The sequence below is a fragment of the Manis pentadactyla genome, chromosome 8, assembly GCF_030020395.1.
Source record: "Manis pentadactyla isolate mManPen7 chromosome 8, mManPen7.hap1, whole genome shotgun sequence".
Taxonomy (NCBI): Eukaryota; Metazoa; Chordata; class Mammalia; order Pholidota; family Manidae; genus Manis; species Manis pentadactyla.
Genome location: NC_080026.1, coordinates 76358156 through 76383151, shown reverse-complemented (window position 1 = coordinate 76383151; position 24996 = coordinate 76358156).

Genomic DNA, 24996 nt, shown 5'->3' with positions numbered 1-24996 from the left:
TGCACCTCAGTATAAAATTTTTTAAAAAGTGTCAACAGCTTACGTGTTAATGTGCAGCAGTGACAGAGGATCCTCCATTTCTGACATGATTTTTTAAAGCCCACGAACATTCTGCTCTACTTGCTTATTAAAATACTGAGCTGTAATTTAGTACACCCATTATTTTAAAGATTTCACACCAGCCTTATAAAGAGTGAAAGTATCCATCTGGGGTCATAAATAATGAGGGCAGGACATGAAATGACATTGGAAAATGGAGTTTGTCATTTAAGGAGGGGGTCAGGACAAGATCTGGTTAGGGGCAACTGGATTATAAAAGGACAGGTGATCATAAAGATAAATGAAGTGTCTTTTACTAGAAAGTCTAATTGACTAAAGCCTTAGGGCTGTTAATGTATCATTTATGTCAATCATAAAGGGGAGAATATTAGTAGAGAAAAGGATACTGAAATATCTACAGCCAAATATCCAGTGAATATTTATCAAGTCACTCATTTTGGATGAAAGTTCAACTTATGTATGGGACATTATATAGTTTGCATTTAAATACATTCAACTAGGTATAAAGACTTCCCTAAGGTAATTTATCTTTCTCTGAGATTTAAGTAAATTAATGAGTCCTTTGACTTATATCTTCCTTAAAATAAATATGTCTCTACTAGAACTATATGCTCTAAACACTATATATAATCTTAGTTTAGAAACTGAAGCAACACTGAAATCTGAATTACTTAAAGGAAATATATATTAGAGAAGTAATAAACACAAATCTTTCATTTGTATTTTATAGAAAAATTCTACCAGTGCATGCAAATAAAAATCATGTTTTTATCAATTTCATTATAACATTTTGTGTATTTTGTACATGTTTTTAATAAACAGTATATCTTACATAAAGTCAGTTGGTTTAAATGAAATATTAACTGTACCTTCAGGGCTAATATTTTCAAGAAGAATTTCTCATGAACTTGTTACCTTTTTTTTTTTAAGTGAGATAATTTTAGCATAGATAATTTGCTGAATGATTGCATAGATGTAAATATTTAGATCAATAGTTCTTGACCAGAGGTGATTTTGCATCCACAGGGATATTTGGTAATGTCTGGAGATGTTTTTGATTGCCACAAAGGAGAGAGGAAGCAACTGGCATCCAGTGAAGAGAAGGCAAGAATTCTGCTAACCATTCTACAATGTATGGGATAGGCCTCCATAACAAAAATATCCATAGGCCCAGAGGTGGGAAATCTTGATTTAGATGGATCTTTGACCTTCCCATTTAGTTTGCTACTCAAGTGCTTGGCAATTATTTCATTGAAATATCATGGAATAATTAAAAATACTATCAAGTCATGTGGTATGTGTGTTTTTAAGTAACATATTCTTGATCCCATGTGGCTGTCTTTGTCAAAATGAAAAACATTCTCATTTTATGAAGATCTAGAAATAATGTTAAAATCAGTGAATGTAAGCTCCTTTGGTGCTTATTAAATGTCCAGGGCATTGAAGATTTCAGTTAGACCCATTCCAGGTCCCCCATACCTAAAGAAGCCTTAACAGACCCTTAATAGGACCAACTTGATAGTGATATCAAGATCCCTTGACAGATTTGAGATAAAAAGTTCTTTATGAGTTAAAGCTGGAAAAAGTTTTTGACATCTGGAATAAAATGATATAAATATGAAGCCACTTGAGTTCTAATCCTTAATATTTGCTAAAAACAATGTTTACACTTTTTAAACCACTACATTTTTCCTGGCTTCACTCTGCAATAAAACCTACTTAAAAAATAAAATCCAGTTAGTTTGTATGGAGGTATATGTGTTAAGTATCACTTGCTGTAAAACTTACAATATGCACTGCAGAATAACAGAGTAGGCAAGAGTGAAAAGTCTAGAATCAAACTGCCTTAATTCAAATCCTTGCTCGATTACTCAGAAGTTGTGTAAGCTTGGTGAACATGCATATACTTGGAAGGGAATAGTTATATTTATCCTGAATTCTAATGCAGGCTGATTGCTTTTAACTCACTCTAGTTAGCTCTAGGTAAATGTTAGCTATCCTAGAAAAAAGTTCCTGTCTCAGATGAAACTACGATATAAGGGTACAAACCCTCCTGAAGCCGGTGCTGTCACTGAGGATGCTTTGCAGTCAAGGAAACAGTTCCAGTTATAAAATCACAGAGACCAGGTTTGAATGCCATTTTCTACTGCTTACTAGATGGTGTCAACATGATATAATTCTACCACAATAATAAACTGAAACTGAAAACATTTAGAGTATTTAAGTTAGAAAGTAAAAATTAAAAGAATTCCTAGTATTAATATCACTAATAGATTATAACTGAAAAATGACATCTATTCCCACAGATAACTGCACATAACTTAAAAGAAAATAATCTTTTGGAAATTCACACCAAAAGAGCATTTAACTATGGAAGATACACTCAACAGTCTTCTCAAAGAAAAAACATCTTTATATTATAAACAATATAATCAAATACATATTTAAAAGTTGATTACAACTTTGCTATTTGTGGAACGCTTAACTTTGGAGAACAGATTTAAGTTATCAAATCAGAGCTAAGGCACCAGGTCTTTAGAGGAACCCTGAAATAAGCTGATTTATAGGAAGGAATAAAAAGATGCCTGAGAGAAAAAAAATTCCTATAGCAAAACAGGAATTTGTACAAAATAAACTCAGCTGAAACTTCTAGATATCCAAAGGACTTCCTTTGTCCTGAGAGTAATGTGAATTTGTTTTATGGATGCACTTGTCTCAGATCCTAATTTGTATACCTACCCAGATAAGGAGAGAGCTGTGAGGTAACACAATCCATTTCTCAAGGAGAGCCTCTGAGACAGGGCCTCCCTGCATGGGCTGACTTCTAGAATGAGAAAAGGAAGACAATATATGTCAATAACCCCAACAGGGAGTAGGAGGGCTTGGCTGAGCCATAGAAAGTGGCTTTGGGTTACGTGAGACACATACAGTATATGGCCCCATTCCCCACTCCTGCTCCTACTGTTACCCACAAAACACTCTTTAGAAAGCCTCAGAGATGCTTGGTGGGCAGGGCTGTTTTATAAGTGGAACCTATAGACCATGTGTTAAGTAACTTCATCTAGATATAGTTAGAGCTTAATGGATATGTCTATCCACCTACCTGTCTATAGAAATACATATAGATACATGTGTATACACATATAAATGTATATATGTAATGCATACAGACAGACAACAGGTTGATTGATAGACCGGATGCTAAATGTTTTATCAATGAAATTTATGGTGAGTAGATTTAGAAAAATGTAATGTGGTGCTCATATTTTCCCAGAAGGTAAGACACAGAGAAATTTTCTTTCTTTAATAACACAAATTTATGCTCAAATTCCTAATAGTGTTATGGTTTCTTTACTAGAATGGGGTATACACAGTGAGTGCTCAAGAGATATAAATGGGAGTCAATTACCCCACTTGTACATTTTCCTCAGTCATAGAGGACTTTAAGAGTTTGTGATGTAAAGACATAAATGAAGAATTGCCTTGGGGTGAGAGAGAACATCATTTTGGATTCTGTATAGTTTCGTCCTGATGGCTGTCATCTTAGGACAGGCCTTCCACGGCTCCTCCTAGGGAAAACAGCATCTTTCCTCAACAGGAAGTTGGCTTCATTGTTTATTTTCTGGCTGTCTATTGCTTAAAGCAGCAGGAATAGTTTTCAATTGTACATTGTAAAGAAGTACTTCTTAAAGTACTACAAAACAGAAATGGAGTGAATCAATATGAGCTATGTTTACTTTTTTAGCATTATTATTTCAATATTAAAATGTTAGAAGAATTTTTGTAATACTCCTGGGGTAAAAAGGTTGATCATTTTTATCCCCTGTTTCAAGAAAGAGCATAGAAGTCCAGCATGATTATTACAGTAATACAATAATTAAGTAGGATCATCATTAATCTGTTTTTCCACATAATTCGATTATAGAGGTAACTGAAATACACAATTTAATTGCCATCCTTTCTCTAAGCACTTATGTAAGAATAGTTTTAAAACATTTTCTTAAAATCCATGTAGTTTAGCTTTTGATTTTGATAATTCAGTACACTTGTACTACTATTACACAGGCTGTGATTTGTTAGTAAATATGTTCTACTGGACTATTTGAGACTATAAACCCACTAATTATACATTTTTTTCTCTGTTTTCTTCTATCTCCTCCCTTGTTGTGATTTTAGACCAGTAAATATCTTGAGATGGCTGCTAGGAATACTCATTTTGAGAAACAATCTTTAGGCATTGAGTAAAACTGTCTCTATTACTGAAAGATGTAAAATTATTTTGGTACTGAAATATCCACCATATTATGTGTATTATCATTGTAAATTCATATGCACAATTTAAAATGCCCTTCAAGATTGTGCCAAGCTACATTCTCTATCATATTTGGCAGTAGCCCTTTCCATACATCTTTGCCAGTGCTAAGTGTTACCATTTTTTAAATCTCTTATTATAGTCTATAGGCAAGTTTGAGAAGCAGCTAATAAAAATAAATTTAATTTCTCAGATAATTGTATTTATGGATTGCCCTTTTCCTAAACCAAGAAATATGTAAATTCTGAACTTGAAATGAAAAAAATTGTTCACTACAATCAAAATGAAATGCTTCATTCCACAGATACTTATTGAAAATTTCTGTTAAATGTGAAACAAACACTGGGCTTATGTGGTAAAGAAGACAGGCAAAGTCCCACAGGCCTAAAATTTATGGAGGGAGATATAGATCTCCTTACAGATTTTAAATTCTAATGGTGAGATGAGTATAATAAACTAATAAATAGATTAATAATAACAAAAAAGAATGGGTAGTTCATTACAATTCAAAACATATTTATCAAGTCCCTCTTTGGGACAGAATATTGAACAAAGCAGATAAAATTCTCCTTCTTGTGGAGCTTGCATTCTAGTAATAATTACATAACATATAAAATTTAAAAGCTTGTAACTGCTATGAAAATTAATTGATCAGAGTAAAGAGATTATGTGTCAGATGGAAGTAGAATTACATGGATCATGCAGAGAATTGCTACAAGGACTGCTATCACAAATAATAAGGTATCTCTAAGGAATTGTCATAGCAGCTCAGATTTGAGTGACAGGCAAGTTACATCTATTTGAAGATCACTGGGAGCAACATTAGAGGCAGGAAGAACATTTGTTCAAAGTCTATAAAGCAGAAACTAACTTGCATGTTTGAGATGAGAGATAAAATGCACTGGAGCCCAGAGAAGACCAAGTCACACACTGTTTAGGTCTAAGAGGAAGCACAGGCCAGATCATGCAAGGGTCTGCCAACCTGGGTGAGGAAGGCATGTATAAAAGGAATACAGTTACATTTATATTTACAATCATCTCCAGAACCCCTGTCTGTTAAATGCATTCCATATTTAAGGGCTTAACCATATGTGTTTGCATGTTTGTATTTGTTTCTGAAAGCACTCACTAATACCATAAATGAAAGAACAGGTACTGAGCTCACTTTGGCTCTTGGTTTCATTGAGTTTTTCATATGGTTGATTGATTTCTGTAGATCCAAACAAAAATGTTAGGAGGATGCCCAATTGATTTGTTCCACAATAGAGTAGTCAGGCAGCATATAGTTAAAGAAAGGGGAAGTCATACAGGAAATAAGGTAATCAAGCCATGGTGTATCTAAGGGAAACACCATATATGTCAAAAACAGTATCATGTGTACCAGCTGATTAGAATTCAATCTAGTGATTAGGTGTGTTTGGAAGGTAAGTGTTTTTATATATAATCATTGCATTCAACTTATTTCTGATAACTACTTTATATTTTTATAACTCTCTTATTTTGCCAGAGTAAAATAAATAAAAAATTCTGTCAATTTTGCATTCTCACCATTCACTATGTTTGTAAATAAGATCCAAATGGAGCTTACAGTATACCATGCCATAAGGGGATAAAGGGAACTGAAATGAAGGGTCTTCAGAAACATCTGTCTATACTGGTAACTTCATGTATATTATCTAGTCTAGGTCAAAAAGTTCATACAGATACCCACTGAGTTCCCATCTATAGCCCCTTCTAAATCTATGTTCTCATCCTACTCCCTTGTCAGTCATTCAGATATTGAGCACGTGATTTATCCTCAGTATAAATAAGTCAACTGGACATCAAGCTGCAGAGGGGTCCTTTCTAAGGCTGTTCTCCAGTTTTCTGGGCTCTTCCCAGGTTCCAGCAGGGCTAGGAAACAGCCACAACTAAATTTTCCTCTTAAATTTCTTTACTCTATCTGGATCTTTCTATGAATGATTTTGTTTGCCCTCAGGAAATCAGCCCAAGAAAAAGGGACCCTTGACTCATTGTTTCCCATTTGCATGGTCCCTTCTGGATGGCCTGCCCCTCAAGACATCTTTGTCCCTTTTCTAACCTCAGAAGAACTGGGAATGGTTCATCTGTCCACATGCCCCCACTTCCAAATCTATTATCTTTGTTCTGAATCTTTACATTCCCTTTGCTTTGGAAACTTAAACACCTTGAAAGTATATATATATGTATATTTTTGTTTGTTTGTTTGTTTGTTTTTGGAGGGGGTGTCTTTTCACATCCCTCCCTTGAGGTAAAATACTTAGGTTCACAAGGCTGACAGCTGGGTTGGTGTTGGTGAAGAGATGTGCAATCAAGAACCAAGAGTCTCAAAGTCACATACAATGTAAGCAAAAATCAGTTAGTTATTCAAGATTATTTTCTTGTCATACTGATCTATAACATGGCAGTATGAGATCTTACACTAGGACATAGCATGGAAAAGATTTGTTTTAAAGCAAGTCATATTTGCAAAGAATTAAAGTACGTACTTTTGCATATCATTTAAATACACAGCAAACTTTGTCCATAAGATGTAGGAAACTTGGAAGTATTTTTTATACACAGAAAGTTTAATCATAAAGAATGACCACTATTAAATATATCTGTTTTTTCCCTGTTTGCTACTCACTTCAGTGTAATATAATACTTTGGAAGAAATCTTATTCAAGATAATTTTAATTTGATTCACCTCCAGTGGAAGAAATATTTTGAGAAGAAAGCTAGATATGAATTTATTGAAAGAGGAATTTACTTTTATATCTAGGATGCTAGATAGACTTCTTTCTAAAGAACATTTGACTGTAAAGATTCCTGCTTAAAAGAGAATGTTTCCATTTGATCTTTTAGTCTCTGTTAGCTTATGCTCCACAAACCAGTATTGAAAGTCTTTTGTATACAATCTAGTTAGATGTGTCTTTAATTTTATAAAAACAGTTAAAATGGGTAAAGGAGCTAATTAAATAAATTTATATAGGAGAAGGATATGAAGTTTCCAGTTAAGTATAATTGATATCATAAATATAATTTGAAAGGTCAACAAGTACTTTTAAACTGTTGAATCAAGTAGAGAGCAATTATCTCATGTAATTATATGTATTTAGCAAATAGCATATTCCTTTTACCATTATATTAAAATTTTTTACCATATTTCACTATGTAAAATTCCCTGTACTATCTTTTAATTTTCCTGTAAATCTAAAACTGTTCTAAACATTAAAGTCCATTAAAGCATTAAAAAAAATCCTTCCTGAATAGATACTCTGATTCCTTCATACATGACTCTGTTCCTCAAAGAGAACACAGGGCATAAATCTATCAAGGGATTGAATTCGAGATATCATACCAAATCCTCGTAAAAATGTCAGTTCATCTCAACTCTATAAATTCAAATCAAAACCCAAGAATATTGTTTCATGGATATCCACAAACTGATTCTAAAGTTTACATGGAAAGCTGGAAAACCCAGAATAGCCAACACAGTATTACAAGAACAAAGTTGGAGGACTGACACTACCTGACTTCAAGACTTACTGTAAAGCTGTAGTAAGTAGCATAGTGTGGTACTGGTGACAGAATAAACAAGTATATCTATGGACAGAGTAGAGAAATAGACTCACAACAATATAATCAACTGATCTTTATCAAAGGAAACAAAGGTAATTCATGGAGAAAGGATAGTTTCTGAACAAAAGTTGTTGAAACAACTACACAGTCACATGAGAAAAAAAATCAATCTAGACAAAGATGTTACAACTTCTCCAAAAAATAAAGCAAAATGAATCATAAGACTAAATGTAAAATACAAAACTATAAATCTCCTAGAAGATAGCAAAGGAGAAAATTTAGGAGACCTTGGATTTGGTGATGACAGTTTAGATACAACACCAAAGGTATGATTCATGAAAGAAAAAATTAATGTTAGACTTCATTATAATTAAAAAATTCTGTTCTGTGAAAGATACTGTTAAGAGGATGATAATACAAGCCAAACATTGGTAGAAAACCTTTGTAAAACATGCATTCGATGAAGGACTTGTGTTCAAAATATGCAAAAAAGCACTTAAAAGAAGAAAAAGAAAACAATTTGATTAGAAAATGGGCAGAAGATCTGAACAGGCACTTCACCAAAGAAGATATAAAAATGGCAAATAAGCATATGAAAAGATGCTTAACACCATATGTCATTAAGGAATTGAAAATTTTTTTAAAAATGTATACTGCTATACACATACTGGAGTGGCTAAAATTCAAAACACCGGCAGCACTAAACACTGAGGATGTCAAGCAACAAGGACTCTCATTCATGGCTGGTGGGAATGCAAAATGGCAGAGACACTTTTTAAGATAACTTGGTAGTTTCCTGCAAAGCTAAATATACTCTTACCATAAAACCCAGCAATCATGCACTTTAGTATTTACTCAATTGTGTTGAAAACTTACATCCACACAAAAACCTGCACACAGTTTACAGCAGCATTATTCATAACTGTCATACTCTGGAAGCAACCAAGATATCCTTCAATATCTGAATGAATAAACAAGCTGACCTACATCTGTACAATGGAATATTATTCAACTACTAAAAGTAATAAGCTATCAAACCTTGAGAAACCATAAGGAACCTTAACTGCATATGGCTAAGGAAAAGAATCTGAAAAGGCTGTATTATTCCAATTATATGAGATTTGGTAAAAGGTAAAACTATAGAAACAGTAAAAGGTAGCTAGGGGCTCAGGGAAAGGGAGGGAGGAATGTAAAAATGGAGGAGAGAGGATTTTTAGGATAGTGAAACCATTCGGTATGATTACATAATGGTGGCTACATGACATTACACATTTGTCAAAACCTGTAGAACTGTACAACACAAAGAAAGAACCCTAATGTAATACACAGAATTTAACTAACAATATCAATATCAGTTTATCAATTATAACAAATGTACCACACTAATGCAATATGCTCTTAGAAGAGGAAACTGTGAGGAGGCAGAGGAAGTAAATGGGGAAACACTCTGAATATTTTCTGTGCCGGAGTCCTGCTCCAGCAGGTCCAGGGGTCCCCAAAGGATGAACGGCATCGGTGAGTGACTGAGGACACAGATACTAGCAGAGATGCTAAGCTGGCCGTTTTTGACAGAAACTTCAAGCAATATATAGGGATTGGTTACATAAAGTCATCATGAAATCATCATAAAGCATGTGTCATTAGGTATTTTATGGCACAGTCTACTTCTCAAAATGTTCCCCTGCTTTTCCAACTATGAAAGGTCATCATGGTCTTTTCCTCAAGATTTTTCTGCTGCTCTTTTACTTTTAGATTCTAATCTCAGGTTAAATTTCTACAAGGCAACACAATGTCTTCTAAATGTGTCTTAAAACTTGCTTAATCTAGGAGAGGTCATCTTAAAATTGGTCTCTCACTTAGACTCGCTGTGGGGGCATATTTTTTCTATAGTTACCTGAAACCATTTACAGTAGAATGAGCAGCAGTCATTCTGTTGATCTTGGCTGTAACAACGCTTACCATAATCCCTATAGTAATGGTTCCTAAGGAGACTCCACCAAGATATTTGACCTCTCCACACAAGGCTCCCATCTGCTCTCTTGACCCATACCTTGTGATGGTCATCTCTTATTTCTCCTGGGGGCCAAGTTGGCCTGAGAGTTATACCCTGAATTCATCTGAACCTTCTTTTATTTCCCAACCCAGGGATAATAACCCACCAGCCTAGGGAGAATGTGTAGGGTTTTATTTTCTCTTTAGTTGAGGGACTGTCTTGACACAAGCTGGATTTTTATGATTGTTCTATGGTTCCTAACAGTCTTCTCCCCAGAGGCTTCCTTCATTGGCTCATTCTGAGGCCCTTCCCTAGGAATGGCTCCCGGGGGCATTTTCTGATTCATGGGGGCTGTTTGGACTAGCGGAATAGTCAAATTAAGCAATAGAAGAGATATCAGTAGCCTCCCCTTTGGAGGCGTGCTGTACAGTATCCATCCATTAGTCTCCTGGGCTGTGCCATCAGGCAGGTGGTGTAGGTTGGCTCCCAGAATTTCTGGTTTTCTGTAAGCCACACACTGCTGCAGAAATAGTCCACTGATTTAAAAATAGTATATAAGTTTGCACAGAGTTAGTGAGGAAAAAAGTGAGGTTACCGTGATTTAAAGTTGGCCTTGTTTTTTTCTGGAGAAATATTTAACAGTAGCTATACAGAAGAAATGACAAACCTATTTCCAATTTCTTCTCAAAAGCAAAAAGAAAAAAAAACATAAATAAAAAAGAAGAAACAAAATACAGGATTAAGGAAGTGAAGACTCATATCCTTAGACATTTAACTCAAAAGAGACTGTGTCTGAAAGCTAAAGACACAACCATTTCATCCTATAGTAACATCAAATGTCATTTTTAATGTAATTATTTTTCATTCATCTGCTCATTTATTCATTCTAAAATTTATTGAGCACCTACTAAGTGCTAAAGAATGTATTTTATATACTGTGTGTTAGTCATTGAGTATGTTGTAATTAAGTAGATGGACATGATCTCTGACCTCTAAGGGGTTATACTACAGAACTCAGACAAGCGTTGTAGTAGGGGCAAAAGGCATGGAGAAAAAACAAGCAGTAGGTATAATTAGCAGAGAATTACAAAGGAGCAAGCAGAAAAGATTCTAAGCATAAGGACCAGCTTTATACCTAGCTATTCCTACAGGCAAGACAGAAGCTTATTTCAGGGAAAAACAAAAACAAAATATGTGGTTAAAACACAAATTTCAGGGTGCGAGGGAGAGAGCAAATGTTGAAGAGCTGAGATGGTTGACATTTGAGCAAGAAACTCTCCGTTTCACGAAGGAACCTGGACTGTATAAGAAGATCTATTAAGAGTTAGTTGCAGTAGTTTCTGTAGGAGATAATAGCAGGTGAAAGTACAGCAGAGGTGATGTTGATGGAAAGTAGTACAGTAATTAACAAATGTTTAGGAGGAATGTGTCGCAGAGCACAGTGATCAACTGGGTATGGACAATCAGGATAAGAAATATAGCAAGAATAGCTCCAAGTTTCCCTCCTGGCACAATGCAGTGCTCTTCACTGACATGGGGTACAGGAAGTTTGGATTATGTAGGTAGAAGATAATGAGGAAATTGTCCTAGAAGTTCTGTTTGTTTGTTTCTTTAAGCGTGGAAGTAAACAAACATATGAGTTGAAGATAGAGATTTGGAGTTTATTAAAAGGCAAACAAAATCATAAAATGGATGAAATTACAATGAGAGTCCCTTTTTGAGATGTAAGTAGTCTAACAATTAAAAGGAAATAACATAAAGGGATTTCAAAATTTTGAAATATGAATGACTTTTCTGGAATTTTTACTGGAAATCTTTTCAGGACAGAAGCAAAAATATAAAAACAAAACAACAAATCTACAAGACCTAAATGATGCAGGAAACCCTGATTTAACCATAAAGATAAGTCAAACTTACTTCTGCAGAAGTTGATCCATCTCTCAATGGATCTCGAATGAGCTTGAATAATGAAAAATCATTTTCAAACTGATAGTTCTGTCATAAAGTGGTAGATATATATAAATTGGTAGTTATCTGCAATATCTTTTCATATAATTAGAAATTTTAAGTTGTCTCAATTTAAGTATATTACTTCTTGGACATTATTTCAAAACCCCAATCAAATATCTTTTCATTTTATTTATTTATTTATTTGTTTGTTTGTTTATTTATTTATTTATTTATTTATTTTGGTGTCATTAATATACAATTACATGAGCAACATTGTGGTTACTAGATTCCCCCCATTATCAAGTCCCCACTACATACCCCAATATAGTCACTGTCCATCAGCATGGTAAGATGCTATAGAGTCACTGCTTGTCTTTGTGCTATACTGCCTTCCCAGTGCCCACCCCTACATTATAGCCCCAATCAAATCTTTAAAAGAAATAGAGTGGAATAAACGTTGCTTGAGAAAGCTCCACTATAATTTTCTATCACAAAGCTCTTTTATCTGAAGGACACTGAAGCTCAGTCCTGATTACAGAACTGTTTGTCACAAGATTACATTCTTAACCTTGTAACTAAAACAGATTAAATTGTTTCAGGTTCTCTTCTACCGAAGTCAGTGGCAGAGGGCTGGATTTACGACGCACTATTTTCTCTTCTTTTTACAAGCTTTGTCACGGGAATTAAGTGTTAGAATTTTATGGCCTCATATGTCCCCTGAAAGATAACACTAAACTGTATAACTTTGACCTTTTCCATGTTCTGTAATTTCACTGAATCTTCGATTCTTCCCTTTCTTTACAAGGGAGCTCACCGGCTGACAAGAGAGTAACAGGCACAGAAGATGCCATTTGTAACTGATAAATGGCTGAAGGCAGGCAGCCCAGGCCCACATTTCTCAGCATTCTTGGTTTTCTCAGGTTGGATTCTAATCCTTTACACAGTCATTGAAATGAAAACAAAACAGATCTCTAAAATAATTCATGAAGAAATTAATGCCAGGAGGAGGTATGGCTATTTCCCTTTATTCACCTAAGAACTTGTCAGCTAGATAAAATTAGTTAATTTAATCTATGAGCCACATAAAGAAACAGGGATAATTCCCTCACTGTTTCCATACACTTATAATATCATCAGCTATTATTTAAATAAATAGGTAGGTCCTGTCACCATTAAACATGTGTTGTGTGGTTACCACGTGCCAGGCACTAAGGATCTAAAGAGTTAAAAGATAGTTCTGCTATTCCTTTGTATTTTATATCATGTAGAGATGCTGTCTGAAGATTGGACTACAAACAAAATTGATCTCTTCAGTGACAGGATTCCTGATGAAGATGTAAAACGCCATATTCCCAAGAGTCATGGGCACATTCACTTGGTGTGGCGGCTCTATATTATATGTGCAATATACAGTCACCTGCTAGGTGTTTGGAGCATGTGACTGTTCTGCGTTAAGAAGCTGGACCAGATGAGAGCCAAAGAGCCTTCTCACTCCCTGGATTCTTTGATTCATTGTTCTCAAGATGCACCACTCACCAAAGCTACTTGCTGTTTATCTACATTTTATTTATTGTTCTAGAATAAAAAATTTTCAGATTACACATTTGCATTCCAGGTAAATATATCTACAAAGGCTAATAAACACATCACTGTACTCTTTAAATTAAAGAAAACACTGGCAATAATAAAAGGATTCATCCAGTTCATTTCAATTTCAACAATTTCTTCTAATAAATCCATAAATTGCAAAGTAGGGGCAAAGTAACTCTTGGTTTTCTTTACCAAAACTGCCTACATGAACTAAACCAGAGTAATATGTTTGGTTTAAAAGCCTCAAAGATGAAAAGAAATATTTAACATTTAGCCTTTGTTATTCCCTAATCAGAAGGAAGAAAAAGAATCAGAGAACATATGAATAAAGTTTGTGAAGACTTTAAGTGAAATTTATTAATCCCCCTTCCTATTCATTATACATCAAAATGAAAAATATATCTCAATGTTCCATGATTGCTGTGTCTTATAAACCAAATGCATAAAATCTTCATATTTCAGGTGTTATTTTGGTACATCTTTTAATGTCATAATTGGGTCTCTGTTTAAAAGTAAGAGACAAATAAAAACAAAAACATTTTATTCAACGACAATTACCCAAAGTCAATGGTCTTATAAAACAGATCTTTTCTTCTCCTCCAGACCTGTCATCTTTCAAAATTTCCTGTTCAAAATGTCATAGGTTCTCTTTCCTATGATTCACCCTAATGCAAATTTATGCCTGAGACCTATTTCTTTCACTTTGTTGTTTTTTATTTTACCTTCCACGATTGATGTTTATTAGTTTTACTTATCTTTCCTCAAGTTAGAATCAAGTTCACTGATTTGTAAATTAGTAAATACTTTAAGGCTTAACTACCCTCTGCCTCTAGAATAGATGATAGATAGACAAGATAAATGACAGAAAGGTACATGGATGATAGATGATAGATAGATAGGTAGATAGTTAGATAGATATACAGATTAATATATTGCTCTCTTCTAGTTATTAAGTGCCTCTCTTCTGACTGAATTCTCCTAGATCTTGTCTGGGAATTGCTGAAGGACATTGCACAAGCATGATATTTTTTGGTTCATTATTATTAGAAAAATAAACCTCTCTTATTTTTACTGAGTACAAAATAAAAATGGGATAAACATAAATTTGTCAAATAATAGATATTATGAACACACTCCTCTTTCCCCCACCTGGAATATTCTTTTCCTCTTCTGGCCCTGCCCCTTGATCCAACACCCTTCTGGCATCAACTGAAATATCATTTCTTTCATGTAGCCTTCCTCATTCCTAGATACAGTTAACTGATCCAGCAAAATATTAGGAAAAAATACCTACGTGATGTTTCCCTTGTGGCATTTATTGGAGTTGATTGTCATTACTGTTGAATTATCATTTCTTTAGCAATAGGCTGAGCAAGAGAGGTGATTCTGTCTATCTTGATCAACATATACATAGAGCCTAGCATCACTCTTTGTTCAATAAAGCATGAGCAAATGAATAAATATGAAGACTGTCAGTCTTATAAAACGATGAGAATCTCTTAACGAAAAACAATATTTTATCAACTGACACATTTAACAAACATGATTGGATGACTAGAAACAATTAGGTTTTTAGCATTATGCTGATGTGATCGAACAGGAGGGGCTGTCACTGAAATGTTTAACCATTGAGGTGAGTCCCAGGCGGCTCTCCAGTAGTTTGGTTTATATTTCTAACTTTTCTTCACTCTCAGGGCTTCCTTGAATTAGAAGAACCAAATCTTGAAGCAATTGTTTTTTTAAAGGGTTCTTGAGAACTCTAACATTTAAAAAAACATTTTTTGAGAATTAATTCCAAGATACCATAAAAATGGGCTTTCACATGGCATTTGCTTATAATTTCAGAGCATTAACAAAGCCTATCTGTGCCATATAGTGAGCACAGGCTGGCCATTTAGAAAGGTGAGGACGATCTTGCAATTGAGGACATACTAAACTTTAACTATAGAACTATCATCACCTTACCTCTATACCTTGACCCTATTAGAATAATCACTGGTGAGGACTCCAAAGTAAGTCATTTCTCAGTTAATTGACCACCAAAGTTGTAACAAAGATTCCTTGTACTGTGTCTGTAAGAACATTCTAGTACAAATTGTAAATTGTGTCAGCATGCTTAGAAAAGGGTGCTAATGATAATTGTGATTTACCAGCAAAACCTAGTTATCTGGTACCAGACAAACCCCTACATTTGACAGCTTGCTTACACTGAAATTCAGATGGTAAACCATTGATAAGAGAAGTATATCTATATTCAAACTTTTCTAAATCCACAGACAAGACTTTATTTTTATCATTCTCAGATGCTTCCTCTGAGAGAAATATGTTCTTGGGAGAGAAAGCTTATATGATGGCAAATACTTCAAATTTAGGATTTACTAACATATCCTTAAATTCCTCATATATTTGCATATTCATGAGTTATACTTGTTAAGATACATGTATATATTGACTTTATAGCTAAATATGGGCAATGAATTATATGAGTACTGCCATGGTACAGGGACATTAAACTCCTTAAACATATTATTTCTCATTCTACACTTACTATTTCTAATTTCAAGTTTTCTCCCACAAGCTTAGCATACTGTGATTCTGTAAATTAGCAAAGTGAGTAAGAAATATAGTCATCCAGCTAGAAGAGAACGTAGTTTTGCCAAGTCCTTTACTGAGTGCCTCTAAGGGCAAAGAAGAATAAATTAGTATCCTGAGCTCCAGAAGGCAGAGCCTAAAACAGCTATGGGAGAAATCTAATGCACATAGTTTATCTTATAAAGTTATACCTATTTTGCATTTTATTGTATACATCTATATGAGGCTACCAGATAGATGAAAGATATAGTAAACTGAATATTTGTTACACTGAGCTCATTAATAATTCTGTACTCCTTAAAATCAACATGTAATAATCACATTCAGCACATATCTAGAGAAGCTGAGTTCTGCTTGAGGCAGAAGTAGAGAGCGAGGGACTATGGTCATAGCACATAGAGCAAGGGTTACTTTCTTGTGTCCAGAGCATTAACTCTGAATCCAAACTTAATTTCCCCCTCTGGCAAAACAAATCTCTGTCTGATCAACAAATGGACATTTACCACACTAGAAGACAATTTACCTACTACCTCTAATACAAACATGCCCTTTGGTATTCTGTTAACATTCTTTTCCTGAATAACACTACCTTATTCCATGTTTCCTGTAATACTTCAACATCCCTATAAATTGGCATACCAGGGATGTATGCAACTGACTGCTGTTTATTCATTCTTTATTTTAACAAGGTGGTCCATTTTTGTTCTATTGCATTTTGGACACCCTGAAAAAGTTTTCTCTTACCCCCACAGACATTTAAGCTTCAATTTAAGAAGTACAGAATAAATGGGATCCCAGTTATTTTACAAAGGAATAGAGTGAGCCAATGACACATGAATCACGTATTTAGAGTTACACCATCATACTGGAAATAGAGTTCATGAGCTATTAAGTGATCGTTTTTTCCTAGGAACAAGTTAAGAGTGGCCAAATCTTTCATTTTAGTAATATGGATATTAGGAAGTCAAGAGGGACCACAAAGAGCCAGAAACTATAAGAGCTAATTTATTGTAAGTCAGTTAAAATACAGCAGTGCTCCCCTCTTTATCCATAGGGGATATGTCCCAAGAACCTCAGCAGGTGCCTGAAGCAGCAGATAGGAACAAGCTATGTATATTTTTTCCTATACATACCAACCAAAGATAAAGTTTAATTTATAAATAAGGTGCAAAAAGAGATTAACAACAGTAGTGATAAAATAGAACAATTATAACAACATATTACAATAAAAACTAGGTGAATATGGTGGTGTCTCTCTCAAAATATCTTACAGTACTGTACTCACTTGTTTTCTTGTGATGATGTGAGATAATAAAATGCCTGCATGATGAGATGAAATGAAGCGAATGTTGTAGGTATTGTGATGTATCCTTTGGCTACAATTGACCTTCAAGATATGTCAGAAGAGGGATCATTTGCTTCTGGACCACTGTTGACCACGGGTAAGCAAAACCACAAAAAGCAGAACCACAGATAAAGAGGGACAACTGTATGTGAAAACCTGCCTTGGCTCTACCTCCTGCCATGTCAAGACACTGCCAAAAAGGTCAGATTTTGTCACTTGTTTTCAGATATTGTAGATATTTTTGGTTGCTTGGTGATTTTTCTTAGTAGTGCTTTCTTTCGGATTTTAAAGACATATTCTTTATCATCGGATTTGTTTCCAGTAACCTCATCAATGTTAAGAAGATAAGCTAATAATTATTTTAGAAATACTTTTTTCTTCTGTATTTCATCTTCTCTTCTATATTTCTCCTATATTCATCTAATAATGCAAAATATATTATTTATAAAATTTAAAATTACTACTGAAATTGCTGGGTGAAATACTTCATGAAAAGCTTTGTTCTTTAGCAGATTATCTTTGATTTCTAAGGTATTTGATTTTGTGTCTGCATTTTTCTTTGGTGTGTAACCCAAATGTCTCATGGGACATACTTACCCTAAAAAAAATTATTCACTGTTTACCAGAAATTCATATTTAACTGAGCAACCTGTATTTTTAGCTCATAATCTTATGTTAATTTGCTTTGGTCCTAAATATATGTATATTCAAGAACAGCATTTTTTAAGTAGTAAAATTATACCTCTTATACAGATACAGAAATATATTCACAATTTGTAGTCTATTATTTTTCTACTAATTTTGTGTAGCAATAAAAGGATCAGTTAAGAAGTATGAACAAAGGGCAGTGGTCGCTTCTGATTTTCTATATCTCCTTTGAGTATTGATATTAACCTACTTCCCTACTCTTAACTTCAATCTCTTTAATAATTATAAGACAATTCAGAATATCTATTTCATATAGGTGAGTTATGTTTGTGGTTTTTTAAAGACTTTTTATCTGTTTCATTAAAATTGTTGCATTTACATGTATAGTTTTCTGCAGTATTACTTTTTTTTTTTTTTTTGATAGCTGGAGGAAAGTGAGTGATAGTTTGGTTTTATTCCTGATTGGTAATTTGTATCTTCTGACCTTTTATTTTTGTAAGTCTTACTAGAGGTTTATCAATTTTATTGATCTTTTCAAAGGGCCATCTTTTTGTTTCATTGATTCTCTTGTTTGTTTTTCTGTTTTCCATTTTTTTTTCATTTTTGCTCCTTTCTTTCCTTCAGCATTATTTGGGCTTATTTTGCTCTTATTTTTCTAATTTCTTAAGGTAGAATCTCAGATATTTTCTAATATAAGCATTTAAATGCAATGACTTTACTGCTAATCCCAGCTTTAGCTGTTTTCTACCAAATTTAACATGCCATATTTTCACTGTTGTGCGGTTCAAAACACTTTCTAATTTCCCTTGAGAATTTATTTATTTTCAACAAACATATTATACTGAAGTACATAGCTTAATTTTTAAGTATTTGGAGATGTTCTGTTATTTATTTTTAGTTTATTTCCATAATGGTCCAAGAACATACTTTGTATGATTTCGATCCTTTAATATTTTTCAAGGTTTGTTTCATGACCTAGGATATGGTCTACCTAGGTGAATATCTCAAGTACACTTGGAAAGAATATTCTGCTGTTCATGTGTAGTTTTCTAAAAATTCAATTAGATCCAGTTGGTTGATAATGGTTTTGTTCTTCCATTTCCTTGTTGATTTTCTGTCAGTTCTATTACTGAAAGAGGAGTGTTAAATCTCCAACTAAAATTGAGGATTATTCTATTGCTCTTTCTTTCTGTCATTTTAAAAAATGCATTTTAAAGCTGTTTATATGTTATTCTTTGAATTGTTATGTCTTCTAGGCAAACTGATTATTTTATCACATATATCTTTTTATACCTGAAAATTTTCTTTGTTCTGAAGTCTAATTGACCTGATATTAATAGTCACTTCTGCTTTTTGATTAGAGTTTAATGGTATATTTCTCCCCATTTTTCTTCTTGCTACCTACTTATTACACTACATATAAAGTGAGTTTCTTGTATTACATTTTATATATAAAGTGAGTTTTCTTGTATAATTGGGTATTATTTTATTATCCAATCAGAGTGTCTGGTTTTTAAGTAGCATGTTTAGCTAATTTTTATTTTAACTGATTATTGGTATGTTTGGCTTTAGGTACACTGTAATCTTTGTTTTTTGCTTGTTCTGTTATTTTTAAAAATTAATATTTCCCCTTCCAGTCTCAGTTATTGAAACAATTTTTAGTATTCCATACTGACATATCTGTTGTGTTTCGATTATATCTCTTTGGGTACCCATAGATGAGTTTAAGAAAGAAAGTCAAGTCTCAAGCTTAGGCTAGCCTTTGATACACTGTTTACTGTGATCCTATTCTAGAATTTCTAATGTTTCAGCAATCTTCCTGTCCCATATTTTAGCTTGGCTAATTAACCAGATTCACAGCTTGATCTGATTTTTCTATAGGGCTATCAGGACAACTGCACCACTATGAGCCAGAGTTGGAATCCACCATGGAAATGAGAAACACAACACTTTTGTGTCCCGGGCAAAGCCCTAAAGTTCAGATGGAAGCAGACTTCACTGGAAGAAAGTGCTCTGCTGGTCAGCTATGGTTACTAAGAAAAAACTTGCTCTGTGACAGACATTAGTCAAGAAGAAAAATAGCCCAAAAGACACTATTGAAGGCCAATGCACATGAAATGAGGACTAGTGCAGAAAAGAAACAAGGCTACCAGAGAAGTGAGAAATCACCTTGGAATGAAAACATCTGAAGAGAATTTAGACATGTTGACTGCTTGAGATAATATTGGCCAAAAGAAATCAAAGCCTCATAACATGGTTAAATGTAATTATTTTTAATTAAAATATTCAATGAATATGTGGTAAGTAAAAAATATAAACCTAAGCAACAAAGTCTAGTCCTGGTTTTCCAGAATTTTTTGAGAGTCAGTAATTATTACTTTTTCATAGTTGTTGGAAACTCTCCTGACAATAAGGATAATTCACCATCTGTGTCAAGAGTAAATTGGGAAATGTTTCAAAATATCTCAAAATTAAAGGACTTCATGGTGTCATTTCAGATTCTAAATAGATGATCAAAGAGTAATGATGGCTTTTGGAGAAACAAGGTCACAAGGATTCCCTCTGAGGAAGTATTGTGGGTTAAGCAGGTATTAAGGGGACTTGGAAAATATTCTAGTGGAAAATCTCCAAGTAAATTTGAGAACAAAGAAAAGATTAAAGAAATATTTGAAAGGTGGAATTCAAGGGAAATATTATATTTTATGGAAGATATTATTAAGCTTCCAGAGAGGAGAAAGCCATACATGAAGCTGACCTGAGCTGAGAAAAGCACAAGTGTGCAGTCTCTTCAACACTGCAGTTCCGGGAGGTGGGTGACCACCACTTTCTTTAGAAAGCCGGAGCTGTTCCTCAGAAACAGATGCCGGAAGAGACTTTGGGGAAAAAAGAGCAGAAAGCAGTAGAAATTAAAATATGGTAGTGAAGGATTCAAGAACCAGAGGGGGGAAAAGTTCATTAAAGTCTCAAAAAACTCTTGTTATTTCAAAAATACAGTCCACGGCTACCACATTACTTCTTGTGCTTCAGAAAGACCTCTTTCTGAAGAGAGATACCAGTTACCAACCTAGAGATACATATTAAGACAAATAAGCCAAAATATGGTTCTGCTTCAAAGGCAAGCTCCTAGATTTTTATCAAGTATTTTCAGAGAAAGAGATCTAAGCCAAGGGACTGCAGTTTTTTTTCCACTATGAATGACGTGCCTCCCGGCAACTTTGTCTTCCTTCTTAATGACAAACCTGGAGCTGTGGTTTAAAAAGTAGGCCTCCGAAAAACCAGTCCAGAAGATCTCCCCTGGATTCGGAACCTGGGGCAGCCATATCATCTCTTTGACTCGGGAAAATGGTGTATACCGCAGACCTTTGCATACATGTCCATTATTAAACTTCCATAGGGGGCAGCCATCCCTACCTGATTAATTTGGACCACCTCCTCAACTATGGTTATCTTAGAGATCTCCACCCCTTCCTTCACCTCCAGTTCTGACTGGGCATTATTTTTTTGAGGCCTCACTCAGGCCTTCACCTCAAATAAGGTGCTTTCTTTCGATCTTGGAGTACGTATACATAGATATATACCTTAGAAATTTAACTCTGAATTTTGTTGTTTCAGTAAAAGAGAAAGTATTCCTCACACATGAAGACCACTTTAAGCTTTGCAAACCTACAGATAGCTACCTACTAAAATTTATATCCTGTAGCTCCTTCAGAGAGAGAACATCAAAATTACAATAAATACACTTTTAAATATGTTTTAATGTCATATATTTAAATTTTCTATTGCCTTAAAAAAATGATTGCAATCCATACATTAACTGAGAAACTGAAGTTGTTTCTTTGAACACTAAGTGAAGCTACATAGTTTCTAACATAGCTTTTGACATATCAAGAAGCTGTTTTGCATTGAGCATGCAGATTTTGATTTGCTATGTATACCTCAGATTAGTGGCTGTTATCTGATTTTCTGGCCAACAAATAATCTCGACTATGTATTTACTATAGATGTATTACTTTCTGCTCTTGCCTTAAGAGTAGGTTAGAATAAATAAAAGATAGTTGTCTTCTGAACTATATTCACTTGCTGCTACAAGTTAGTGTACAAAGCCTCAAATGGTGAAATGGTAGACATAAAGAGCAAATAAATGATTCTTTAATCACCTCATTGTAAATGTTTACAAGAAAGAGCATTGCAAGACTGCTCTGTGAACTTGTTCCGTTTACTGTAATCTCCAGCAAAATTATCATTAAATGCTTTGCTAAACTGCTTCATTTACAACACATGTTCTTATATTACTGCCATTTCTTAATTTGATGGAGCCATACATCCCTAGATATATGCTGAGACAGAGCTTATCCGTGTTACTACAGCTATATGACAAAATTATCAGGTAGTTTGTACCTTAACATTGTAACATCTAAGGGAAAGTGCTTCTTTGAGCTTTTCTGAGTCAGGCCACAGAATAAGAAAATGGCAAGTTTGAAAATAATCTTTGGACTCCTTAAGGGTATAGACAATATTGTTCTATTGTACATATTCATTTGTTAAAATAAACAAAAGCAAAACCATGCAAAGAACACTGTAGGTATTAAGGTTTAACTTACATCTCTATCAGATGTAATACCAGATTCTGCTTGAGGACATATGTATATGCTACTCTATGATTCTCCTCTATCATTTTTACTCAGATATAATTTACTCTGATATCACTGGAGCATTTTGTTGGTAGAACAGATGAAAAGGACCTATATACATAATATCTAAGAGCTAGTAAGATTTTATATGCTTACTATGGAGAAGAATTGTTTTTAACTTAAATGTAAATTTACCTTATTATTTTTAGAAATATTTTCTTTCAAACTTTCTAAATTTTTTATAAACTCTTTAAATAAAGCAAATCTGGTTATATTGTTCCTAAATGTAAAGGTGTAAATTTGAAAACCATTATCTATTTCAAGCTAGTAAAGTTTTCAGGGTATTTTATCTATGTAAAGGGTCACTTAAACATTTACTATGAACATCCACCACAGTTTCTTTGGGTTAGCGATAACCCAGGTGCTATGGTTTTTCTAGAAAAAAGATACATATATTTGATAAAATCTGAATGTGGCCTAAACAGGCCTAAACTCACTGCAGACAAAGCAATTTATAAGAATTATTGTCTGGGTGGGATCTGGAAAACAAGTTTTCCAGGATTTGTGAAGGAAGGAGTTTTGTACAGGGAACTAAGTGCTTACAAACTGTTGTAAGGGATGGAGGAGCAGAATTCAGGGAAGGTCATCCCCAACTCACAGGTTTGCCTCCAAGGCCTTCCAGGTAATGGGATACAAGGATCAGAGATGCCTGCAGCCCCAAGAGGGGAAATTTCCACCAAAATCACCAAGGCCATTGCAAATCTGTGTATCTGCCAAACTCTAACATGTATTGCCTGGCTGTAGGAGGAGGAATATAGCTTCTATTTCTCTTTTGTCTTTCAATTCTCTCACAGGTAGTTTCCCATTGGAGCAATTTGTTTCACAGACATTCAGGCCCTTCAATAGTGGGGAAATTTAAAAAGTGAATGGAGATCAAATGATTAGAAACACTAAGGGAACAGGTATCAAGTTCTTAACACAAACTTGACAAATAGTAAGGGATGAAAACAATAGTATAATGGTGACTTTTTGTCCTCAGATCTCTATGTGTTAAAAAAAAATGATTTTTTTGACCTACCTGGCTAATTCTAAGGATTATGGTCTTCTGAAACTTTACATAATTGTAATTATTTATCTGCATGGAATCAGCAGTCTGAAAATCACTTCTAATTCTAGTTTTGCCACTTAGCTTGATAAACACTTTTACTATAGGGCCTTTTCATTTGCTTCCACATTCATTCTTCTCTCCCAGAATTAAGCACATGTTTTCTGTATAGTAGTGTTCAGTAAATCGAATTCCAAACTAATGTTGTGCCCCTTCTGTAGAGGGACAGAAGAAACAAACCCAGAATGCTTGAAACCTCAGGGTGACTTATAGTAGGCTGGGTATAAACAACAGTTAATTGGGATATTTTTCAGATAATCTGAACAATTTAAATACATTCGCCAGAATATCTCAGTTAAAAGTTACTTTTTTTCTGTCTAGCTTGAGAGGGGATTACTTCAGTTCTTCCTTCTTCTTTGTAGAAAATGTCTTTGTGTCTATACAGAAAGAAGTCAATTCACACTAGTTTTTAATGCAATTTTTAGAAACAACTCCTTTGCTCTTCACTTTAAACTTTGCAAATTCAATAGTGCTCTGCTCATGTTTTTAGGAAGCTTTATTAAAGAAATAATAAAAAATCAATAAGGAGTTTGGTATGAAAAGAAAGGTGGTCTGGCCCATACCTCACTACTACCACTTTAACTTGTTTATGTGATTTTTTATGGTAGTTCAAATTTTTTATACAGATGAATGAATTTTGGGCAGGTATATAGATTTCATGTATGCCAAGAATGACAAACTGTCTTTTGCAACAGAGAAATTTATCTACATCTTGTTGTCAAGATTAGTTACAATAATTACTGATGCAAATAAAAGGGAAGTTAGCATAAAAAAATAGAACATAATAACTTGCAAACAGTTACATAAATTGCAGTAAGGGTCTGAATTGGTAATGTAGCTAAAGGAGTCTTGACAGGAATATGTTTAGGTTGTATTAATCATTGGAATTCTCTGGAAAATAAATGGCTGCATTTTAATTGCCATGTCTAAGAAACAACATTTGAGGGTAATTACAAGGTTTACGCCTAACAGTAGAACTTAAATTTTACTTATAGATGAAAATCAGCCAAGAAAGAGAAAAATTTCTTGCTGAACTAGAAATTATTTTGTTAATTACCCCATAGGCATTTAACATAAATCAATATAAGGGATCAATAAATGTACCAGAAAGTGAAGAAATAATTTGTC